We start from the raw sequence: 24,756 nt of genomic DNA, 5'->3' as shown, positions 1-24,756 counted from the left end.
AGTGAGATGACATATGAAAGTAGGAAAGGACCCTAAAAGGTGTCTTAGGAAATGTAAAATAAACAGAAAATAATTCCCAAGGGAACACAGCCATCCTGTTTGGACTCTATCTCTTCCTCTCACTCCTGTGTGCTCTGTTCAGAGCACAAAGCAGAGCAAACATATGTTGAGAGATGCTGCCTATTTATAAAGCAAACACTGACATCAAGCAGAAAACAAAGGATAGATGAAGAACATGTTTTGCACACTAATCAATCTGTCTTAACTCAGAAGTAGTGAGTATCGTAACTCAAAAGTAGTATATGATGGGACTGGGATTTTAAAGGTACTGCCCCCTCAGGTGAGACCCCCCCTGCAGAGCTGCTCCTGCCCTGGGGGCCCAGCTGGACATGGAGCTGCTGGAGAGAGTCCAGAGGAGGCCCCAGGATGGTCAGAGGGCTGGAGCAGCTCTGCTGGGAGGAAAGGCTGGGAGAGTGGGGACTGCTCAGCCTGGAGAAGAGAAGCTTCAGGGTGAGCTAACTGTGGCCTTGCAGGACCTGAAGGGGCCAAAAGGAAAGATGGAGAGAGACTGTTTACAAGGAATGGAGCGACAGGACACAGGGAATGGCTTCCCACTGCCAGAGGGCAGGGTTAGATGGGATATTAGGAAGAAATCCTTCCCTGTGAGGGTGGGGAGGCCCTGGCACAGGTTGCCCAGAGAAGCTGTGTCTGCCCCATCCTTGGAAGTGTCCAAGGCCAGGTTGGAGCAACCTGGGCTAGTGGAAGGTGTCCCTGCCCATGGCAGAGGGTGGAACTGGGTGGGCTTTAAGGTCCCTCGCAAGCCAGACCATTCTATGATCCTGTGATTCAATATTTCCACATATTTAAAGTCCCTCCACATGATTGTTGTTCTGGACACAAGTTGGGAAGAGCCCCAGGCACAGCTTTTAATGTTGGAACCTGAAGTGCAAAATGAGACTCATCTCACCAGAGAGAAGAAAAGCCATTAGCATCTGTTTCCAGAAAACCTAGTTTAAACTTGAAATAAGTCTTTAATAAAACAAAGTGAGCAGTGTCCATGCATATTGTTGCTGACACTTTAAGCCAGCCCATAGATTCAGACAAGCTTGAGCAAAACACTCACTGCAGAAGGTCATCCGAGGCTCAGCTGATGTGTCAGGGAGGTTAGAGATGAAAAGTTTTCTTCATCTGCTTTCTTCACTGCAATTACAAATACCAGCAGTGTTGGAATTCACCTTTGGCTGCACATTTCCTGCTGCCTCACCGGTGTGTCAGGAAGGTTCACGTGCAGTGTCATCTCCCTGTATGTGTGTCACCAGAAATGAGGAACCCTGAAATGCAGAACTGGCCAAGGTGCTTATTTCAGCAAGACATCCTTCTTCCAACACAGCTCTCAATAAAAATATTACAGATAGTAGTTTAAATTCCACTGCTATTTGGAGTGTGTGCTGGGCAGAACGACAGAAGAGATCCAAGCTGTTCTGATCTGATTGTGAATATCAGGCTGTAAAAGTTGGGAGATAGGAGAGAGTGACATGGGTTTCTTATTTTATTTTGCTTTAAGATGAGACAGCTTCACTTTCACTTGTGGGAGGTTATTGTTGAGGCACCACAGCAGATTCAAACTGGAGGAAATAAGACTTTGCAGAGGATCACTCTTTTTTATGTTCTTCTATATGGGAGAATACATGGGGGAAGTATGAGTGGGGATGACCCAGATCAGCCTGGGATGACCCAGATCAGCCCTGCTGAGCCCCCTAAACCCCAGCCCCCTCTTTGCACTGTTGGTGGTCTTGGCAGGGAGCTGGAGGCAGCAGCAGCTGGTGGGACACCCTCCACTCTCACATCCCTGTCCTCTCTGGTAGGAGAAGCCAATTCCTCCAGGGAGTGTGTCCTGTCACTGCCATCACGTGTGGGCTGCAGCTCCCTCTCTGCCAGTTTAATTTGCAATTCAGTGCTGTGCCAGCTGAGAAACAAGTCCCCCCCTCCCTGTCCTGCCTGCAGGGCTTGGACTGTATCTGCTGTGGGCATGGAGGTGACATCCCAGCATGGCACAGCCTGGGACAGCCCTCCTTGCCCCACTTGGGCAGGAGACTCTCCCAGCAAGTGAGAGCACGTAAAAAGATGCTCTTCTAGGGCTGTAAAGTCTCCACAGACTCCAAATGAGGGGGTGGAAGTGAAAATGTACAATATGTTGTCAGCAAGTGGAGTTACTTTTTTTCCCAGCCCCTCCTGTCCTGCTCTGTTTTACAAATCCATGATGCTTAAAAAGCCCAGGGTGAGTGCCTGTGTCTGCACACAGGCTGTCCTGGTTTAAGGAGAGCCTGTTTTATTTGTTTTAAGTAGAGCAGAGCTGAGGGTTGACTGGGAGTGCACAGACTGACTTCAATTCCAGAAAGGAAGTGGCTTGCTTTTAATAAGAATAACTGGTTTATTTAATTTAATTATATTTTATTTTTTTTATTTTATTTTATTTCTTCTACTGTTTACCACCCATAAGTGGTTCATAAGTGTTTTATTTCTATAGAACCACAGAATCACAGAATGATTTGGGTTGGAAGGGAACTTAAAGCCCATCCAGTCCCACCCCCTTCCACGGACAGGGTCACCTTCTACCATCCCAGGTTGTTCCAAGCCCTGTCCAACCTGGCCTTGGACACTTCCAGGGATGGAGCAGCCACAGCTTCTCTGGGCAAATTGTGCCAGGGCCTCCCCACCCTCCCAGCCAAGAATTTCTTCTTAATATCTCATCTAACCCTACTCTCTGTCAGTTTAATTCCATCTTGGAGACATTTCACTGATTCAGCTTCACTGTCTAAAGCTCAAAGTAGGGCAAAAATAGTACATAGTCCTTCATTGGCTTTTTGACTGAAAATAAATTATTTCCACGGAATGTAATGCATGTTTTTTACTCATTTATGGTCTCTGCCTCTCTCCATGTGAAACAAAGCCTCTGTGATGTGCTTACAGCAAAGGTGCATTATTAAAGTGCCCGTGTAAGTGGTAGTTGGGAAAGAGTGTAAACAGGTTTTGACACTGATTTCCAGCAGATTAACATGCAGGAATAAAAAGGGAAGGAAGAGAGGGAGGAAGGAGAGCCAGGCTGATGTGACAGCCGTAACTGAGCCATAATTGCCTGTAAAATCAGAAGGGAGTTGACTTTAAATACGAATGTCATGAGTATTACCAAAGCATTAAAAAAATATCCAGCTGCTTGCCTTGTCTGCAACCCGACCGTGCTCAGATGTCCGTGTGCTACATGTGAGGTGTGCCAGGTGGATGTTGCAGGGGTAGAACTTCTGAGACTTTTAGAAAGCTCAGGAGGGTGGGATTGTGCAACAAAAGTAAAATGATGGCTGTGTCAAATAGTACTGAATTAATGTTTACATATAATTTTTTACCTCTACTTGATTCTTCTATTTGATGGATGCCCCACCCCTGGAAGTGTCCAAGGCCAAGTTGGACGGGTCTTGGAGTAACCTGGGAAAGTAGAAGGTGTCCCTGTTCATGGCAGGAGGGTTGGAATGAGATGATCTTTCAGGTCCCTTCCAACTCAGCCATTCTATGATTCTATGGCAACAAATTCCTTATTACTGAATTTATCCACTTCAATATCAGAGTAACAAAGGATGATTAAGAAAGAGACCCATAATTGCATTTGTGCCATAGGCAGCACAGTGCCTCTGTGGAAAAGAAAATGAAGCATGTTCAGGTTCCCCAAACAAAGGGTTCTGTACCCAAATCTCTGTTGGGTGTGTGGCACAAGGCAAGCCAAGCCTCACTGCAGCTACAGTTTTACTTCCAGCAGGAAAGAAAAGACAACCTGCAAATGCCTGGTAAAGAACAACCACAGTTAGAAACAGCTAATTGCTGAACATTTCTCAGATCTAAAAATAAGCCAGAAAGGAAGACAGCAGAGAGACAAACCACACAGAGCTACTCAGAGCTCCCAGCAAAGGAACCTGCAGCAGGCATCAAACATTCCTACACGGCTACATCAGCTGGGTGGCTCTGCAGGAGGGAAAACACTGGGATCCTTTGTTCTTAGAGCCTCCTTTGCCTCTTCTTTCTCCTTATTTATCATCTGAGATTTTAAATAAAAACAAGGGAGCAGGTAGCCCAAAAGCAGGAAAGGACACACAATTTTTCACCCTTTATTGCTTTTGGGACATCACAGAGGGATCAATTTGAACTGTCAGGTTGAGTCAGATGTCAAGACGTGGACATTTGAGAAGGGAAAGCTCTTTCCTGCTAAGGATGGCTTGGATCAGCTCTTTTGTGCCACCTTTTGTCTCCCTGCAGGGGTTATAGTGAAGGTGGGGAAAACAGGGATCTGTGCTTTGCTCAGGCAGGGTCAAACCAGTGTAAAACTCAGTGAGGACCTTTCCTGGGGGACTACTTCACCTCTGAGTCCCACAGGTAAGAGTCTCAGGATCAGAAAGCTCATGACCAGTCCTTTGATAATGTCCTTTTTCCCCACTGGGCTGAGCTGACCCTGGGAAGCTCCACCCGAGCCCTGGCACAACCACAGTGGCTCAGCTCTCGTGGGAAAGCTCCACAGAAGGCTTGTGCCATCCTGGATTTCACACCCCCTGAGCACTTCCCAACTGATCCTGTGAGCAGACAGAAAAGTGCTTTGAGGACAGTTGTGGCAGGTAATGACTCTGATGGAAAAGCCAATTGGGTTGGCATTCAGGGACATGGATTCCTTGGGCAAAAACAACTGTTCCCAGGGGATAGATGTGCAAATAAACACCAGTCCTCATTTTACAATTAAACAGCCAACCTTCGAGGAGATGTTTCCCCAGAGATCCCTTTGCTGGATTATCACACCCTTGCATCAGCTGCTCTCTGTCCCAGCTCTCAGGGATCAGCAGGGATCACACCTCCTGCTGTTCATTCCAGCCCCTCAGCACATCTTTGTCTCCAGCACCCTGCCAGGGACCAGCACAGCTCCTGGGCTCTGTGGGCAGGTTGTCTTGCTCCACATGGACATGAAGGCCTGTTGTCAGCCTGAGGTGAGACAGAAAGGATCAGTGATGCCAATTCCTGATAGGGAAGGAGGTGGAAGAGGTATTTCCTTGAGCACCTCAATACAGTGGTTTGATGATCGTACACTTCCCTCTCTTGTAATGTCTTAGCTTAGATAAGGGTATCTGCCCCATTGGCTTCTTCTCAGAATTTATGTCTTGGGGTGACTGATTTACTGTTCACTTCAGAAAGTGAACAGTAAATGGAGCTGTGCACAATAACCATCAATTAAACCATTCCCATCTTGAGTTTCCTTGTGCCACCCCCGTGTTTGCAGCTCCCTGCTGTCAAATCCAGCAGAACGCTGCCATACCTCTGATACCACAGAATCACAGGGGCAGAGAATGGCCAGAGTTGAAAGGGACCTTAAAGATCATCTCATTCCACCCCCTGCCATGGGCAGGGACACCTTCCACTAGCCCAGGTTGCTCCAAGTCCCGTCCAACCTGGCCTTGGACACTCCCAGGGATGGGGCAGCCACAGTTTCTCTGGGCAACCTACCTCAGATGGTCACACATCTTCTTTCTACCCAGACAGATCTGATGGAAGCCTATTTTTATTTTCTATGAGCAGTCTTAAAGAAAAAAAAAAACCCCATTGGTAAAGGGGTGGAGTGCAGGTGTTTAAAGAGGCAGCTCCTCTCTCCTTTGACATGAAGATGAACTTGCCCCGGTCTCTGACTCAGTGCCCTGGGCCATCACTCTGATTTCTTTGACTCCTGACAAGCAGATGCTCTAAATCTGTCAATATGAAGCACAAAAGGGTCTTATTAATGGTCCAACTCCTATGTTTGTCACGGGCAGTGCTATCAATCTTCCCTTATACATGTGCATTAGCTGGCAATTGTTTACATAGGCTGTAGCTCCCACTCTGAGCTTTATACCCCCCCTTTCATGCTGCTGCCTCATCCACAGTGGTCTTTATGTCACATACATCACATTTATATGGCTTGAGCGAGCTTGAGCCTCACTTTTCCTTGTAGGGCACCCAGCTGTAAGGTCCTTTGCTGTTTTCCATAGTATATTGGTGCTCCCTGAATTATTCACTCCCTTTCTGAGAAGCAGCATTAAGAATGTAATCTTCTGTTCATAAATCCATTGGAAGACTCTTAATAATGTAAGCCTTAGTGGAACTTCCCAGCATTGCAAAGGGAGGAGTAAGCATTTCCTTAGGGTTTCGGGTGGTTCACTTTCCTGTGACAAAATGAAATCCATTCTATAAAGAAGAAATAACACAGCTTTTGAAAGATTTCAGACATTCTCTTCTTCTTTTTCCTCGTAACAAATGATCAGCTGCCCTGGCACTACAGGAAGGTCCATAAAACTGGCAGAATACACAAAAGTCAAATTCAAGACCACTTTATTATTAAGTTAACACTACTGCACGTCCTGATCCTGATGCAAAGAGGTTTTGCTTCACTGGAGATACTCAAGAACTGTCTGGAGGCAATTCTGTTCCTTGTGCTCTGGGATGACCCTGCTGTGGTCCCTTCCCTCCCGACCCATTCTGTGATTTCAGAGGCAAAACATCACCTTAGAAACATCAGCTCAGGTGAAATCAGTCCCACAACCATTCCCTTAAATCTAGTCCCAAAAGTGATGATAATTTCCCACAAGTGAAGTAATTGCAGAGTTATTTGCAGGTTTGGGAGATACATGGGTTAGTCAAATAAAGCTGAGTACCCACTGAATGTCTCATGGCCTCGGTGGTGCAGCTCTTTGAACCTTCTACAACATATTTACACTGATTTGGCCTTTTTCTGGCCTCATCATCTACATAATATCTCTCCTGTGCTTACAGAAATATCATAAATACATTTGGGCCAGAGCTGTTTGGTTTTGTTTTGTCCCACAGGATGTATCCAACTCAGGATATAATTTTCAGATAATGACTTAAACGGGAATATACGTGTTCATACCCTGCTAACACGACTTCCATAATAACATGATCCCTTTTAGGAAATTATGTATGCACAGCCAGTCAATTGGGAAGTGCTGTGGAAAGCTAAAATTCAAAAAGTGACAGTTAATAACTTATCTGTCGAAGGTACCCAACTGTCCTCAGGAAAAAATAATTGTTTCAATTAAAAAAAAAAGTCAGCTTTGTTTTATTCTTCTAACAGCCGTGAAAGTATTTGTCTTTATCTTTATTATTGGCAGGCTGCTATTCTTCAAATACAAACCTACCCTATCATTACTGGAATAAAGTTTATCTGTTATTCATAAGCTGCAGAGAGATGTTTTCCCTTACTGTTGTTTTTTTACCCCCTCTCTCTGCTGTTTTTAATGGATTTCTATAGAAATCTTTCAAATAAAAATTTGTATTACTTTCTCTTGCCTCAGCACAAATAAATTTCTCCCTGTATTTCTGTGCTGAAATTTATACAGTTCTATTTTTGCCCTTCCTTATCTGTACGTTAACAATAGACCGTGCCTTGCTCAGAATTGTCTCCGTCGCTCCCATTCTGGGGAAAATCTGAAAGTCTTTCCTGTTCTCATTACTGGGAAGAGCGGTTCCTATCTTGAAGGGGATTTTAGGGAGCTTCCCACAGCTTTAATCCAGAGTCTCTGAATCAGTGAAAGCCCCACGGGTGGTGTGTGCAAGGACCACATCAAGCCCATGACGCTGCTCCAGAATCGGAGGCTCTGCTGGTGAAAGGGGCAGCTCTGCAAGTCTTTCTGGGATTAAAAGTGTAAAAGTGTCTTTATAGTTCCTGCATTTGGTTGTATTAATGCAACATACAAAAAGTTTCCTTTGGGAAGTTATTCCCAAGAGTTCTGACATTCCTCAGTGTAGTCATGGTGCTGTTGGCAACCAGATCTATGAGTGGGATGGTGGGTGACACAGAAGGTCTGAACACCACGCTGGAGGATGTCCACCCTCTCTGTGCCCCAAAGGAAGGAGGCATTTCTCACTCCTTTCCCTGGAATAACTCACGACAACCATGACTTGAGGCAAGATGTGAGACAGGACGGAGGGGGTTTGGTTTGATAATTCTCGTCCTATGCCATTAACTCCTCAGTGCCCCAAGCTGACTTTTCTCTGGATACTTGGAATCGGATCTGGCTCACAGAGCCTGTCTCCACAGGCTTCCCTGGGAGGCAAAGCTGTCACTTGTCCCCAGATCACACAGTTGGGCTCATGGAGGATCGTGCAGAGGTGTGTTGGGATCATGGGCTGACTGGAGCTAGAGGGGCTTCATTACAAAATCATAGAATCACATGGTTTGGGTTGGAAGGGACCTTAAAGCTCATCCCATCCCACCCCCTGCCATGGGCAGGGACACCTTCCACCAGCCCAGGTTGCTCCAAGCCCCGTCCAACCTGGCCTTGGACACTTCCAGGGATGGGGCAGCCACAGCTTCTCTGGGCAACTGTGCCAGGGCCTCCCCACCCTCACAGGAAACAATTCCTTCCCAATATCCAATCTAAACCTAACCACCACTCTAGAAGCTTACAGTGCTTCCCTGAAAGCCAAACCCCGAAGTTTTCAGTGGAATATTTCCAACAGAAAATGCACAAGGATGTGGGTAAATCTGGGAAACCTTTGGAAGAAGAATCCCAGCCCCACAGTTGACAAGGCAGTTGGTTGATGCTCCTTCCTTTATCCAAAGTTCATGGTGCTGTTTAGAGATCCTGCTCCTTCACAGCTGGTGCAGGGAGCTCTTGTTTAAAAAAATTCCAAACTCAGGGATGTGAGGAAGTGCTGGAGTTATCAGCACCTCCAGCCATCTTTGGTAGGACTCTGAAAGGCCCGGGGAGGGCATTATGCTGAGTGTTTATCAGGTGATGGATGATTAATAGGTCTTAGCACACAATGAATGTGTATCTCTCCTTCACATGCTAATCACATGGCATTTATAAATGTCAGCACCTTATCGTGGAGGCACACTCAGAATTCTGTGTGGCTTGAAAGGTATTTATTTTTTACCATTTTTAATGTGTGTATTATTAAGGTTGTGTCATTTGAAGCGTCCCTTGGGCAGCGATTTGGAAACACAGGGAGTTTTTATTTTGGTTTCTGAAGCAATCGAATTGTTGCATTTTCAATCTAGTCTAAAAAAATTCGCTGCAGATAATGATGTTTATCTTGTGTTTCCTTAACTACTAAAACGTGGCAGTGGGTGTCACCTTGGAATTTTAATAATGACAAAAAATAATTTATAATTACTGGACTGAGAAGCTTCAGGGTCTTCCCATTCTGCTTTTTTTTTTTTTAATGTTAAACTTCCTTGCTTCGCAACCTAAGGCCTTAATTTAGAGTTATAAATTATAGTTTTACCATTTGAGAATTGCATAATTTTCATGAAAAAAAATCCTGAATTTCATGAATTGGCCATAAAAATGTGCTTTATTATCAAATGTGAGTAGGGAGTGTGAGCCTCAAGGAATTTTTATAAAAGTTCGGGGAGAGTTTGAGTACAGAAAGTCCAGTGAAAATGGGAAGATTCTGAACTGGGCTGCTACTTAAGCTGAGCTTTTCAAACTGTGAAAGACTTTCTTTCCCAGCTATAATGTTCCTTCCCATGCTCCTTGAGGCAGGCAGAACTGCTGTTGTCTTCCAGAGGCTTTATGGATCTGAAGAATTTGGAATTAAACTGAGGAAATTAAGATTCCTTTAGAAATCTATGCTTTCAAAGCTGTATTTTGTGCCTGGACAGTGAAGTTGTTGAAGTAACACCTGAGGGCTACTTGGTGACATCAAGTTTGTAGGTTGATATCTTTGGTTCTCAACAATTTTGTCAGTGATAAATATCCACATTTTCAAAATACTTCATTAAAATTGGCAATAACTGGCATATTTGGCCAAAGATTGGATCATTTTGGAGCAAACATGGTCTTAGCATACACTGAATGTGTTATCTCTGAAAAAAGCACTGTGTTATGCTGGAAAAACACAGAGGTTTTGCTTCAGTCTCTTCCCTACTCCCAAACAGGACACAAGTCTCCAAGGCCATTTAACCACCAGCTTTCCTAGGCACTAAAATCACTCCAACCTTGTATAATGGATTTATTCTCCTACAAATCACCATGTGTGTTGTCACATGTCTGTGGGCTCTGGAATATTTACAGATCCCATCACAAATAATTCTCAAGCAGTTGCTGATTACTCTTTTCTCACTGCACCTCCTTAAAAATTATCCATTTCGTGCATTACCCTAAAATGAAGCTCCTACAAAGTGAAGCTGGTGATGGTTAAAAAGGAGGTTTTCTCCAAAATTCCTTGTAAGCTGTGTAGCTCCCTGTGTGACTGAGTTACAACAGCCCTGGACTTACACAACCTCTCAAAGGACTTTACAAATAGCCATCACCACGTAAAGATAGCCTTGGTATTTTAATTAAAGGTCAGACAAACCCACAGTGTAAACCTCGGCGATGGTTTGCAGCAGTCATTTAAAGCAGAGTTGCTTAACAAAGTCTCACTGCCTTAGTAAAACCGTGCCCAAACCTTGGCCGGGATTTACACAAGCTGCAGCCCGAGCAGAGGAGCCTCTGCCAAGTTCAGGCTGCGAGTTCAGCACCCATAAATCACAGCCCGCGTGTGCTTCACACCAGGTTGGAGGAGGCTGCGCTGCTTTACTCACCGCTCTGTGTTGGCACACAGGGCACTCCTCACAGGGTCTCCTCACCCCTCTGTAACCCAGGGCGGGACTTGGTGCCAGTTTTACCTCCTGCTTGGCCCTGCATCTCCATGTGACAACCTTCCCGGTGATTCCAAAGCAGTTTGTTTTCACCTAATTAACATCCCCGCGCTAAGGAGCGGAGCGATGCTCTGGCAGGAATCTCCCGGCTGTCAATCACAGCCCGGCTGCGCCGCAGCAGCTTCTGAAGGTCGCGCTGTAAGGCTTGATTCAAAGTGTCAGCTTTACTGTTACAACCGAGCTCAAAAACCCGCCAGGCAGTTTTCCTTGCCAGATTTATGAAGTATTTTAGACTATTTGTTCAAAGGAATGTGTCTGAATTTTAAACCGGAGGCTTTGATTGCTGACTCTTCTACCTTTGGCCTTATTTGTGGATTCGTTGGGGGAAAGGAAAAAAAAAAAAAAGAAAAAAGCAGGTGACCTGGTTTGCTTGTTCATTCAGGGGTGAGTTATAAGGTGTGCAGGGGAGGTGGCACGACCAAAAGGCTTTTCAAGGAAGCCATCTGTCTGCTCACACTGCTGCCCTGCCTTCACCTTTCAGATCTGATTTGCTTTCGGTTGCCACCCAGCCGAGGTGGGTGATGTTTTTTTCCCTGGATGTTGCGTGCTCAGATGGGTTATGATGATGATGTATTCAATGCATGTTCCCTTTGAAAAATTCGGAAGCACTTCCAGCGCTGATTTCCCTCCAGAGTTATTACACCCCACGCAGATTGGCAGCGCCGTGCCACGGTGCCAGGATTGATGAGGTGACCTTGGAGACACAGGCACTCCCAAATTGAAAACACTTGGCGCTCAACTTTGCTTTGGATTGCTGAGCAGGCTCCACTCCTGTATAAATCAGGAGGAGATTACACAAATAATACCCAACATTTATATAACATTTCATAGCACAAGGGGATTCTTTCACACACGGCCCGAGTGCAACACTCCTGCCTCCTCCAGACTTTGATTTGCAGTTGGGTCTAACCTTAAACCTTCAGTAGGACTCAGGAAAGGCAGCACTGGCCCCTCCTGCCCTCCCCATGAGCAGTGGACTCTCTTTAGGGCCACCTTCCATCATGAAGGTTGGGCTTGATGGTCTTGGAGGTCTTACCCAACCACAGTGATTCTATGGGATTTTAAGGGATCTGAGCATTTCTATGGGATTTTAAGAGCTGAGCATTCCCAAGGCACCAGGGTAGAGGCTGCTCAGGATTGGGCCAACTAAAGATGCTCCATTATTCCCAGCCTATGGAAATGCTCCACTGTGTTTTCACTGCTCCATGTGCTGCTGCCCAAGCCCTTGGACCCACAGAGCTGAGCCCTGCATGGGGCTGAGCTTGGAGTCTCCACCGGGGCAACCACCCTTCTGTGCTGCTCAGGCTGCTTCCCAACCTTTTGGAGTCTTTTGGATCCTTTTGAATCCTTTTGGAGTGGGGAGCTGCACTAATAAAGAGGCTCTGATAGATGGCAATGAAACATCTGAGTGAAAGAATGTCGAGGTGAACCTGTAAAGCAGCAATAAACACGAATCCAACCTGCACTAACGTTAATTGTCACTCAGTTTATATCGATGTGCAGTTTATTAAACCATAAAGCAAGGCAGCAAGCACAGAGAGCAACTCTAGAGATAATTAAACATAATAAGGGTTTCACTTAATCCCTCAAAACCCAGGGGAGGCACAGTTAAGACTGAATACCCTCTTTGCACTGGAAGGCATTTTTTTTTTTTGCACAGGCATTTAGGAGCATTTCCCGGGACAGAATTTCGGGACAGGGGCACAGGTAGGTCCCACTCTCACTTCTGAATACGTTTCTTTTTCTTTTCTTTGTGCCTTTACACTGCGCTGCTGATTAAGCCTGAACTCACGACTCTGAAAGCAGTTCGCGGCTCATCATTTGCATTGTGGTAGCAAGTAAAGACACTGATGAGGGATCCTGCGGAAGGTTTGGGAGCATCCCTGGGCACAGGGGTGCCAAAAGGGCTTGGAAGCGGCAGAGCTGGTCCCCAGGTGTGCTCCGCTCTCCGGCTCCTCATCTGCCTGCACGAGACACTCATTTCTCGGACGAGGAGGATCAGGAAGGGAAGGAAAGCAGAAAGTGGATGCAAAGGGCTGAGCGAGCAGGCGGGTGAGGAGAAAGGCTCCTTTGGAAGAGCGAGACAATTACAGCAAATTTGGGATTAAAACCGGAGGGCAAAAAAGCCGCGAGCGGTAATTTGGGACTCCAAGGTCTGCCGTCAGCGGGACCGGGACTGGGCGAGGATGCGGGAAAGGCGGGGAGCGGGACGGGAACAGGCTCGGGGCTGCCGCGGAGGATCCCGCAGGTGCGGGAGGAGCAGCACCTGGGCTGCAGGAGCGCGGAACGGGGCAGGGCAAAGGATGCTGCCCGCGGGTCGGGGACCGCGCCGGTGCCGCGCACACTCGCGGGAGGGCACCGAACGCTGCCCCGAGGCCCGGCGGGGCTCCGAAGGGGCATCGAAGGTGCAGCGAAGGGGCAGCGAAGGGGCAGCGAAGGGTTAAGCGCGGCCGCGCCGCCGCCGCTCCGCCGCCCGCCCCCCGCGCACGGCGGGGCCGGGGGTGGGGTCTGCGCGGAGCCCGCCCGGCCCCCGCCGCTGCCGCTCAATGCTGCGGCCGCGGGGCTGCGGGAGCTGCGGGAACACCGGGAGCACCGCGGGGCTGCGGGAGCGCCGGGAGCACCGCGGGGCTGCGGGAGCCGCGCCGGGCAGGGCAGGGCAGGGCAGGGCAGGGCATGTCCCCCCCGCCCGCACAGGTGAGCGCGGCTCGGCACCGGGAGCAGGGAGGGGGGCTTGGAAAGGGAAGAAAAAAATAGGAATAAATAAGGAAATTAGGAAAGGCTGCGGTTCGGGGGAAGGAGAGCGCGGCCGCGCTGCGGGAGCCGGCGGGGATGCGGGGCCGGGCGGACGCGGTGCCTGCCCCGCCGGGCTCCCCGCAGTGCCCCCGCGGCTCCTGGCCGGGCGGAGCTCTGTGCGGGGCTGTGCGCGGGGTCCGCAGAGTCGGCCCGGGCGGGGGTCGGTGCGTTGCCCCCGGGCACGGGGAGCGGGAGCGGCGGGACCGGGAGCATCCTTCGCTCCCTCCATCCCTCCCTCCCTGCATGCGCAGGGATGCTCCCGCCAGGCTGGCACAGACGCACGCAGAACTTTTTGCTGGCTAACGCGGCTGGAGTTGAAGCTCCTTTTGCCTTCCCCAGGCTGATGCTGCTCCCGTGTCGTGAGCAACATACTGCAGCGTGTTGTTTTATTTATCCCAGACAGGAATGACTTGCTCTCTAAACTACAAATTAAAGGATGCTGCTTGCATAACAAGTGGGAATAGTTGGTATCTTACATACTAATTATCCGTCACCTTTTAGGCTCAGCAAAAGAGGTTTTGTGGGTTTTTTTGCAAGGAGGGTTCGATAAAACCGCCTGATGTCTTATAGCCACGTATTCATTTCCACTCGCTGGATTAATGTGGGCAAAGGATTAAGAGCCAGCATGTTGATGAGGCACCCGGAGGTGCAGGGAAGCAGGGGAACGTTCGGCTGGGGAGAGAAGTCAGTTTTTGTGTTTGTGCTGGCGCATCCTCCCGTTTCCATGGCTCAGTTCAGGACCTGCATCCCAGCCGATAAATCACTGAGGTGAGAGCAGGGACTGGTGCAAGGCTCCGGTTCTAACGCTCGTGCTGCTCCAAAGGTCCTTCCCGACACGGTGTCCAGCACGGTGGGCAGAGCTGCCCTCCCACCCGCCGTGGGGCTGGAGGTGCTGTGACACATCCCAGTGGCATCGTGGCTGTGGGAGCCCCTTCCCCGGTGCCTCTGGCTCCCTGCAGCAGCTCCAGCCCGGGTGTGCAGGTGATGCTCCGGCCGCACCGTGGCCGGTACCGATCGTGGGCAGCGGGGTGGGGGCGTCTGCACCTGGGACCAGCCAGGTGGTCCCTCCAGAAGCTTTTTCTGCTGCTTTCCTGGCCAGGACACTGGTTTTTATTCTTTTCTGGACCCGAGGAGCTGCATTTTTACCCCGCGTTTGTAAGTCCCTGAAAACTGCTTAAATGGCTCTCGAATAATCCTTCAAAGTCACCTCCCCTCTTTAATCTAATACAAAAAGGACTTACTTTACATGGCTAATCCCTCTTTTACTTGCTGTACAGCCTCATTTAGAGGTGTGCACACTGCTAATTTTCCCAAAGCAGGCTGCTCTAGACAATGGCTTCCACTGGTGTGCAGCAACCTCTCCCTCCTGTGCTGAACTCTGGGCAGAGCTGAATCCCTCTCACAAGATTTTACTTCATTTCAGGAAGGGTCAAGTGAACTAACCCTTCTCAGAAAGCCAAACCAGACACTGTTTAGTGTGTATTTGTAAATACCACCTCTTGGGAGGCTCCCAGGGTCTCCTGCCCCACGTGCCCATAGCCTGGAGGCAGCACTTGTGTGGTGAAGGGCTGCAGGGAGCCAGGGTGTGCCTGCAGGTAGCTGGAGTTGAATGATCCTGGCTAAACTCTGGGGAGCTGGAAGTTCTCCCATCCCTACCTTCTGCAGTGAGTTGAGCTCTCTGTAGCCCATCCAGCGCTCCCAGAATTTTCAGCCTGTGCTGTTGTGCGCGGTGACAGGACGTGTGTTGGGAATGTGAATGACAGTGGAAGAGCAGCTCACCTTTGCGAGCAGCCTCGTGGCAAACCTGATGGAATGATGCAACCCTTCAAACCCTGACTTTCCATGGGGTAACAGTGGTGTCTGGAGCTCCTCAGCCTCTCACCTGAGCTCACCGGGGGTGTCCGAGGAGGGCAAGTGTGTCTTCGGTGTGGTGGGAGGAGGCGAGTGGTGACGTGTCCTGTTCCCTGAGCCACAGGACACCTTTGGCTGTGGTGTGGCACAAGCCCTCTGGGGTGGGTGGTCTCTGAGACCACAGCCACCCTTCCCTGGGGTGACCTGAGTTGTATTTCCAGTGTTAATCCCTCCAGGGTTTGATTCCTGCTTGCTGATTTTCAGCCCTTGGCTGAGGAGCGTTGTTGGAGAGGGAGGAACAGCAGCACTGGCAGCACCAAACAACTGGTGAGAGAGCCCTCCTTGGTTCCCAAACTTGCACCTCCTCATGTAGGGAAAGTGTTTCTCGTTGCCATCCAAGTCTTTTTTTATTTGGATTACCATTTCTTTGATTTCAAATTCACTCCTGTGTTACCCCATCAGGGACATCCAGAAAGCAGGGCTGAGCTCATGAAAAATTTCTACCACAGATGCAAAACTTCAGAATAATTTTGTAGCTATTCTGGTGCCATGTGATTTATTTCCCTTGGGTTAAGGAGTTGGCTTTGTCTGACAGTTCTGTGTAGTTAGCTGAATTTAAAACAATATTTAAAAATCAGAGGTAAAGACAAGGCAGAGTGAAGGAAGGATATTAACCATGAGATAACTAAATTGCCTTTTTATTTGCTCTCGTGGTCTTTCTGAGTTGTATTTGCTGGGACATGATGGAAGTGGCTGGTCCCCATCAGGGGCAGGGGTGGACACAGCCCTGGTGCTGTGCAGGCCCTGCCAGGGAAGATGCTACTCCTTAAAAATACTCTGCTGGGTTTGAAAGTCCATAAATCATCCCAGGTCTATTTTTAGGTCTGTTAGATTAGAGCAAGTCTGGGGTTTCTTCCCGCTGTGGCCTGAAATGACCCCATAACACCCCTGTAACAGCAGTTCACACACTCCCTTTGATGCTGCTGCTGCCCTGGTGTTCAGCCCCGTGGTTACACAGAGGATGAGCCTCCCTTTGAAGAGGATTTGGTGCAACAGTTGGGAATTTTCCTTCCCATGCAGCAATTGGGAGTCTGCAGCTTGGTGTGTGAGTGATGTGCAGCCCCTGACAGGAAGGTAATCACAAACACAGCAAAGTGCCATGAATCACCCCAAACCCACAAATGTCAGCTCTCAGGCTCTCCTAGGCGTGCTGCCAAGATTTAAACTTGCACACATCTTCCCTGTTATCTGCTGCAGTGGTTACTCAGGTATAAATAGGAATATCAGGACAGTAGTGATTCATTCTTTTTATTATTAGCAAGGCAAATGTATGATGATGACACCCAACTGATTTAGTGTTTCACACCATTGCACAACTATTCCCTGTCTCCTCCCATCATCCACCAAAACTGGGGATGTTAAAACAGAAGCTCTTGTGTCAAATCTGCTTGTAATCTAAATACAAATGAGGTTCACGTTCATTATGAACCGAGAGGAGTATTTTATACACTGAACAGGGTGTTGTATTTGGGAAATAACTTCATTCTTTGCCATTCCCTAGATACAATCATTTTATCTTAATCTGCAGGATAAAAAAATCTGCTTCGACATGACACCAAGAAAGAGAAAGATTTGTTGGGGTGTTTTTAATTGCTGGGTTAAATCAATGAAAATCAAGCCCTCAGAACAACGAGGTCAAAGTATTTGGAAAACGATCCAGTGAGTGTCACGTGCACAATTCAGCTTTAGGAAGGCAGAGCACAAGGAGCAGGTTTTGCCTCCATCCTGCAAAGGAAACTGGGATTTTTGCTTAGGTACATAATTACAGCATAGATGTACCAGCATGTGGCCTCCAGTGAGGGAAGTGATACACTCACTGCATTATTCCAAAAAAATGTTGGTTTTTTTTTTTAATTGACTTAAAGAACTCAAGGTTTCAAAAATGAGGTTCTACCACATTTGTTTCTTCTATTAATTCTTCCCTAAGCTCCCAGTTGATCAGCAGTTGATACTCTATCACTTCAAGGTTTTGCTGGAGGTGTCTCAGATGTGGCCAAACATCTTTTAATGAATAAAAATTTGGATCCATCCAGTCCCAAGCTCTCCTGAGATGTATTTACTACACATTAGAAGTGCCAGGATGGTACTCCAGCACCTTTCCTCCTCTTTGGTTTTCCAGTGGTTTCAGTGAGACTCAGTGGACACAACTGTTATTAACCCCCACATTTGGGCTTTCCCCATCTGTGTTTGCTGAGCCAAGATGTGGTTGAAAGACTCAACTTTTAGGCTTGGCTTCCTCCAGATTTTCAGGAGACAAGTTAATCCTGAGCTGCTTTTAACTCCAGACTGATTTACTTTTCCAGCAGTTCTATCAGTGTAAGAACTCTGTCAGACAAACTCTGTGTTTATACTTCATTTATATAAGTCTTTAGCCCAGGAGGATCTGTGATGTTTAAACCCAATCTGCATAAAGCTTAGCAGGTCACTTTAGTCAAATGGAAGACTAAGAAAGGGAACAAATAGCAAAACTAGGGTTTGTATTGGTAAAACCTGTATTATGGATGGTCATTTAATCTGAATAGTGCTGACTAGCAATAACCTACCTGGTTTTTTTTAACCCATCTGTATGTGCAGGGTTTATTCAACTCCTTATTTGAGAATACTTACAAACAGCATTACAGTCAAACAATTAAACACATTTCCACCTCTGTGCTTCCAGTGATAGGAGTGTGAAAAGCCACTTGGCCATGTGGGAGAGCCCCCAGGATGCTGAGGCTGGGCAGGGCACAGGGCTTTCCCTGCTCTGGGTTAGTGGTTCTCATCTCTCATTTTTCCATCTTTCCAGCCAGAGCTATAAAACCTTGAGCAGAGAGATCTTTCTCCAGCTTGATCCACAGCCATGGTTTAGGTGATTTCCCCTTTCCTGGGCTCTGCTAATGAACAATCAGTAGAAAAACTGAATTCTGCTCAAACCCCTCTGCTGCTCTTGTAAAAGGGAGTCAAAACTCTGTCTCTTCTTGTCATGAATGAATGGATGAATCTTCTTGGTCTCAGTCTCCCAGTCTTTTGGAAAAAAAAAATTAAAAAATAAATAAAACTGAGCAGCACTCAAGTCCCAGCTTTATAAAAAGAGTTACTTAGCATAAGAGCAGAACATTTGCCTAAGAGGGTTTTAGTCCACGAATGACTTTTCATATTTAATTGAGCTGTATTGTTCAATTAGGGAGATGTATAATGCCCTCTGTTGTGCATGTATAGCTGGAAGCTGAAATGAATGAAATATGAAGTACAGCAGAAGAGTGATTTCCAACAGCAGCAGCTCTTAGCCACGGAACTGGATTTCAATCCAGGCCTTGATCTGTGGGAGTAAATAGGGATTGTGTAAACACAGCAGATCGTTTACCTTTGACTTGCAAATTAGGCTGAATTACAATAATTCTTCTTATTCTGGTCAGAATTCAAGAACTTTCTTTTGTTCTAAGTCCTATTTCTGAATTTCTGAATTGTTCTAAATCCAACTCCTGAATTAACTGTCAGGGGTATTTCAGTGTGTTGTGCTTTTCCGGGAACACGTTGTTTGGGGCTTCCAAGTCCCTCCTGTTTCCCAAACTCGGGTGTGTTGCTGAGCACCTCGGCAGTGACAGGCACAGGCTCGAGTGACACCGGTCCCACAGGGTGGCAGCACTCAGCCCACAGCACTGCTCCGGACTGCATCCCGGGAGCATCCCTGCCTCCGGAGCATCCCATAGCCAGGAGCACCCATGGCCAGCCCCAGAGTGCTGGGAGCACCCTGCTCTGGGAGCTGGGACAGAGCCAGGGCCAGCTTGCAGGTTTTTGGCTGGATTTTGTTCCTATAACCCCAGTCACGATTTTGACAGTAGGATTTTCTCAGCATTCCTAATTTTGAGGGATCGCCACAAAAATGCCTCAATTTTCTCTCTGGCAGGTTCCTTTCTTTGGTGTCAGAATTCTCTGTTGCCCCCCCCAAAGCTGTTCCACTGCTCAGTGTACCCCTCATTTCACCTCTGCTTTTCCACCCAGAGTTATCCATCCTTCCTTGCACCCCTGGACGCAGCAGGTCCTCCCACATTTTGGCTGACAGGGACAGTTTTTGTGGCTGTCCCAGCATTACCCTCTCCCTGCTCCTCCCCAGCTCCCTTGGTTTCCACACAGGATGATCCAGAGAACAAGAGGATTCCTCTGTTGGATCAAGCACAGTCTGACTGGCTGATAAAAAGCAGCAATTATTCACGAGGAATGACTTTAAACTTTGCAGGGATCCATGTCCAGGAGCAGTGAGGGCACAGCTTGGGCAGGGAAGTTTTCCTGGAAGGTGCCTGGCATAAGGGGTCACTTGTGTGTGTGCTGTTCTCCTCCTTGGTGACACACAGGAAGGTTTTCTGGGAATGTATATGTTAAGGATAACCTGGTGTTGGTCCAATCCCTAAATCCATGTGGCAGAAGAGATCTGAGTTCTCATGGGCATCAAGGTGTGCTGCAGTGGGCAGGGATAAGGGCTGTGGGCAGGAAGGATGGAAGGCACTGAGCATCCTTCCCTCTCTGCCCTCATGAGACCCCACCTGGAGCACCATGTCCAGCTCTGGGGTCCTCAGCACAGGAAAAACATGGATCTGTTGGAGAGAGTCCAGAGGAGGCCACGGAGCTGCTCCGAGGGCTGGAGCCCCTCTGCTCTGGAGCCAGGCTGGGAGAGCTGGGGGGGTTCACCTGGAGAAGAGAAGGCTCCAGAGAGAGCTGAGAGCCCCTTCCAGGGCCTAAAGGGGCTCCAGGAGAGCTGGAGAGGGACTGGGGACAAGGGATGGAGGGACAGGACAAGGGGGAATGGCTTCCCACTGCCAGAGGGCAGGGTTAGATGGGATACTGGGAAGAAATTCTTGGCTGTGAGGGTGGGGAGGCCCTGGCACAGGGTGCCCAGAGAAGCTGTGGCTGCCCCATCCCTGGAAGTGTCCAAGGCCAGGTTGGACGGGGCTTGGAGCAACCTGGGCTGGTGGAAGGTGTCCCTGCCCAGGACAGGGGGTGGAACTAGAAGATCCCTTCCAACCCAAACCATTCTGGGATTCTCTGATGATCTCTGCTGCCACAGCAACATTTTCATATTGTTAACAGGGAATATTTAAATGACCATATCACATATTATTTTACCAAGGAGGCAGAGATGGGAAGAGCAGACATGGAGCAACACCAAGGGTTGAGTCTCTCCTAGGGAGGACCAGAAATGTCTTGGTTTGAGCCAAAGAATTCCTTGGTGAATTCAGTGTTTAATGGATCTCTTCTAATTGCAGATTTAGGGGAAAAAACACTAGTGAAATACATCTGGGAAGGAAGAGCACAGGACAAGGACTGACTCAATATTTTCTCTAGTCAAGTGGAAAAAAGGAAGCCTCGTCTGAGAAAGCTGGAAAGGTCAAACTAATTTGTACTTGTGTGATAATGGGTTATACCTCCATTGTTTATGAAGCCTGCAAAATCTTCCTGCTGCAAACCACTGTGATCTATCTGATGGCGATTTGGAGAAATTAAAAATGAGGTAGCAATTGTTCCACCCTCTTCATGCCTTGATGTGCTTTGGTCGAGGATTGCTTTGAAAAGTTGTGTGTTCTTTATAAATGAGTCGAGGTGAAATTTGCTCTCCTGACTGCAGTGTGCTGGGGCTGAAGGAAAGAGGTCTTTCTAAATGAAAAGATTAATAGTGAGGTTGGTAAGAGTAAGACTGAAAACCTGCCTGTGTCTTGCTGTTTAAGCATTCTGACTGTGTGCCCCTGTTTCTTTATTTTGCTGCAGCCTCTTCTGTTTATTTACAAGGGTAAGTGGGAATTCTATATGCATGTCCAGCTACTGCTATTAAAGCAGGAATTGGGAAGCTCCTGATGCCCCTCCCTGCTTTCTGCTGCCTCACTTATCCAGGTGGATTTGCAGCTCCTTTAGTAGCCACTGGAAGTTGTGGGTGAATTTTCCTGGGATTCTGGAGTGACAGTGTTACTAAACTGCATCATTTTCCATGAAACAATAGGGAACTGTATGTGGAGTCCCTCCTGCCTCGTGTACAGCAAGAAGTGTGGGCTCCAGAGGAATTCATTTGCCAGGCTTATCGCCGAGACATTTAATATCTGCAATGATTTAGTATATCAAATTCTGGAGTTTGGGGCTGAATGTAGCTGCATTCGTCATTGTTGCAGAACCTTGACAGTGAACAAAAGGTGCTGCAGGGAACTATAACTCACACAGTAAATTAATGGGTTCCCAGCTTCGCTTGCTCAGCTAAATGGAGTGTGGGAATGGGGTGGTCTCAGAGGCTCAGGGCTTCCCACAAGTGGGGGTTAGGAAGGGGCATGTCCTTCACCCCCAGAGGGGATGATGAAAGTGTAGCCAGCTGGCTGGGACTGGGGTTTGCACTCTTGGTACTTCACTAAGAATGACTTGAAAGGGAGAATAAAAACCCTTCAGCCTGTTGGTGTTATGGGAGCCTAATGCCATTGTTTTAGCAGATTTTTTTTTTTTTTTAGTGGAGGTCCATAAAAAACCAGAGATTTGATTAAAAAGGTTTCATATCCTCTAAATTTTATCTCACACTGTGACAGAAAACTGAAAGCTGTGAGCATGGTATGTCCAGTAACATTTACAGGTCATGTAACCACACTTAAAATATTTGCCACTGGAAAGGAGTGAGGAGATATTTGATCACCTCCAAATTAACAGGCTGCCCAGGGCAGTGGTAGAATAACCATCCCTGGAGGGATTTAAAAGGCATGTGGATGTGGCATTTGAGGACATATTTCAGCAGTGGCCTTGGCTGTGCTGGGTTAACAGTTGGACTCGATGATCTTAGGGGGCTTTTCCAGCCACAGTGATTCCATGATGGGTCCTCCCATCTGGTCTGGGCTGACAGAGCACTTTGTCCATACACTGCTCTGAAACCCATGCAGGCTGTTTAAAAACAGAAATCTCTCTTGGATCCTCAGAAATATTCCTATTTTAGAGCAGTGACCATAGGAGGGCTGCAGCCCCACATCTTCCTGGCCCTGATTTTGCTCCTGCCCTTTTTTCTGGTTCTGCCTCCTTTACTGACAGATGATCCCAGTTCCTGTGAAGGTTCCAGTCCTCTTTCAGTTGCCAAATTATTTGGCATGTTGGTAGGCAGGGCATAGCTGAGATGAGAAGAGATGATGCCCTAAGCTGACAGTCTGTCTGGTGTGTGTCTTTTAGGATTTTTAGAAGGGTCACCTTGTTTGCAACCAGCAGCAGCTCCTGGAACTTGGATTTAAACTGGAGTTGTTGAGCACTTCATCTTGGAGAGCTGGTTGTACATTTGGTAATTGGCTTAATCACCCTCAAGGGCATGGAAGTTAAACCTGCAACAATAGCTGGAGGGGGATGGATGGTGCTGCAAAGCAGCATCAAAGCCCCCCAAGAGGGCCTCAGAAAATGTGCAGGATTGGGTAACTGCTAAATAGTGTCACTGCGTGGTTTTGGCCACGTCAGGCAGTTTTGTGAGCTCTGAACTTGCACTTCTGAAGTTTAGGAAGACTCTGCAGATCTTGGCAGATGACTCAGCTGCCCAGAGCACCTTTGCAGTTTGGTTCAGCTACATTTGCTCTTTGGGGGGAAAAACCACCCCAAAGCAGGTCATCTGCTCTCACTACAGGTTTAGGTATGAACTGGAGATTCTTCTGCAGAAAACAGAACAACATGATGAATATATTTTGTTTAAAAGCAACATGTGCTCTAGAAGATGAATGTTTGAAGCTCTCTGATTTCAGGCACCAAAATGGTCACATCCCAAAGTGTTCTGAGTGTTTTCGGGTCCCCTGATGGCACAGAGTTGTGCTTAACAGCATGGATCAGGTGTGTTTGTTTTTGTTTTTTTTTTTGGTTTGGTTTCAATCTTGATTTTTTCCTTGTTCGTCCAGTGCAAAGTCTGCCTGTCCATGGTTGTACCTTCTCACTCTCTTTTCCATTTCAACCTTCTGGACCACTGAAGTTAGAAACTTGGCAACATGGGGCAAAAGATGCCAATAATAGCTCAGTAGTACCTTGCCCTGGTTTGTTCCATCCTCCCTAAGTGGGAGCTTGGAGTTGGGGCTGAATAACCCACTGTTGGTCCCCTTGGTCCTTCCAGCAGATGAAGTGATCCATCCCAGCTCCTGTGCACACACTGGATGGAGGAGCCCACTCTGCAGTTGCCACCATACAGGGGCAGGAGTGCTGTGTTTGTGTTGCTGTTTATTTAATTGCTTTAGATTTGCTTCTCTGTCCCTGCCCAGCGGTGCCTGTGCCTCTGCCTCCTCCAGAGCTGCCCGTGCTGAGCAGGAGCCAAGGAGATGGAAGGAGCTCCAAGAAACAGGGACAGCTGCAGGCTTTGTCACCTCTGCTTTGGGAGAGGGAAGGCATGGAATGGTGGGGCGTGAAACAACAGCTTCAAAAGGCCAGGAAAAAAAAATCTTCCCTTTGATTCTCCCTTTCTCCTCTCCTCAGGCTCCGCCATCATTTTCTGCTCAGGTGGCTCCGCTCACACGGTGGCTCCAGCAATGTCACTCCTGCAATTAGCAGGGAGAAGGATGCTCCAGAGGAGACTGAGGTGTGGGGGCTTCTCTGTCAGCACAACCTAAGGAAGACTTGCCAAAAAAATCAGTGGGTTTTTTTGTGGGTCTGCTGCCAGGGAGTCTCTCCTGCTTCAGCAGTGGAGGGGTTGGCAGTGGGCAGCTGGACTGTCCCATTGGAACACAAGTCCTATGAGGAGAGGCTGAGGGAGCTGGGGTTGTTCAGCCTGGAGAAGAGGAGGCTCAGGGGAGACCTCCTCACTCTCTACAACTCCCTGACAGGAGGGGGGAGCCAGCTGGGGATTGGTCTCTTTTCCCAGGCAACCATCAGCAAGACAAGAGGGCTGGGTCTTCAGCTGTGCCAGGGGAGGTTTAGGTTGGATATTAGGAAGAATTTCTTTCCAGAGAGGGTGATCACCATTGGAATGGGCTGCCCAGGGAAGTGGTGGATTCTCCATCCCTGGAGGTTTTTAAGAGACTGGATGTGGCATCAGTGCCATGGGCTGGGAACTGCACCAGTAGTGGATCGAGGGTTGCACTTGGTGATCTCAGAGGTCCCTTTCAGCCCAGCTGATTCTATGGTTCTATGATTCTATGATTCCTCCTCCATCCCCAGGGACCTTCCTCCTGGCCACTGAGCTGGTGCAGAGGGAAGAGGTCAAGCCATTTAACACAGGTGTCTTTGTTATGGTCCAGGAGGAAGATTCCTCAAATCCTCTTTTAAAAGCACTTCATTGGCACTGGAGTGGTCTCCAAACGAACACCAGCCCTGCAACCAAACCCTCAGCTGTTACACTCCCATCTTTTTCCTTTATTTTAATTTGT

At 47.9% G+C, this 24,756-nt stretch overlaps 1 protein-coding gene across 1 annotated transcript in view; it reads left to right on the top strand.

The window, feature by feature from the left end:
• Positions 1-12,704: 12,704 nt before the first annotated feature.
• LOC113999997 (contactin-4-like) overlaps positions 12,705-24,756 on the top strand; it is a 234,158-nt gene continuing 222,106 nt past the window's right edge. Inside the window, exon 1 of the mRNA XM_039380823.1 lies at positions 12,705-12,784. The gene's annotated coding sequence lies outside the window, so the exon portion shown is untranslated. The remainder of the gene's footprint in view (positions 12,785-24,756) is intronic.

Source organism: Pipra filicauda, unplaced genomic scaffold, assembly GCF_003945595.2.
Source record: "Pipra filicauda isolate LSUMZ 115617 unplaced genomic scaffold, ASM394559v2 scaffold204_size1372650_pilon, whole genome shotgun sequence".
In the NCBI taxonomy this organism is placed as follows: Eukaryota; Metazoa; Chordata; class Aves; order Passeriformes; family Pipridae; genus Pipra; species Pipra filicauda.
This window is presented reverse-complemented; position numbering and strand designations above follow the sequence as displayed.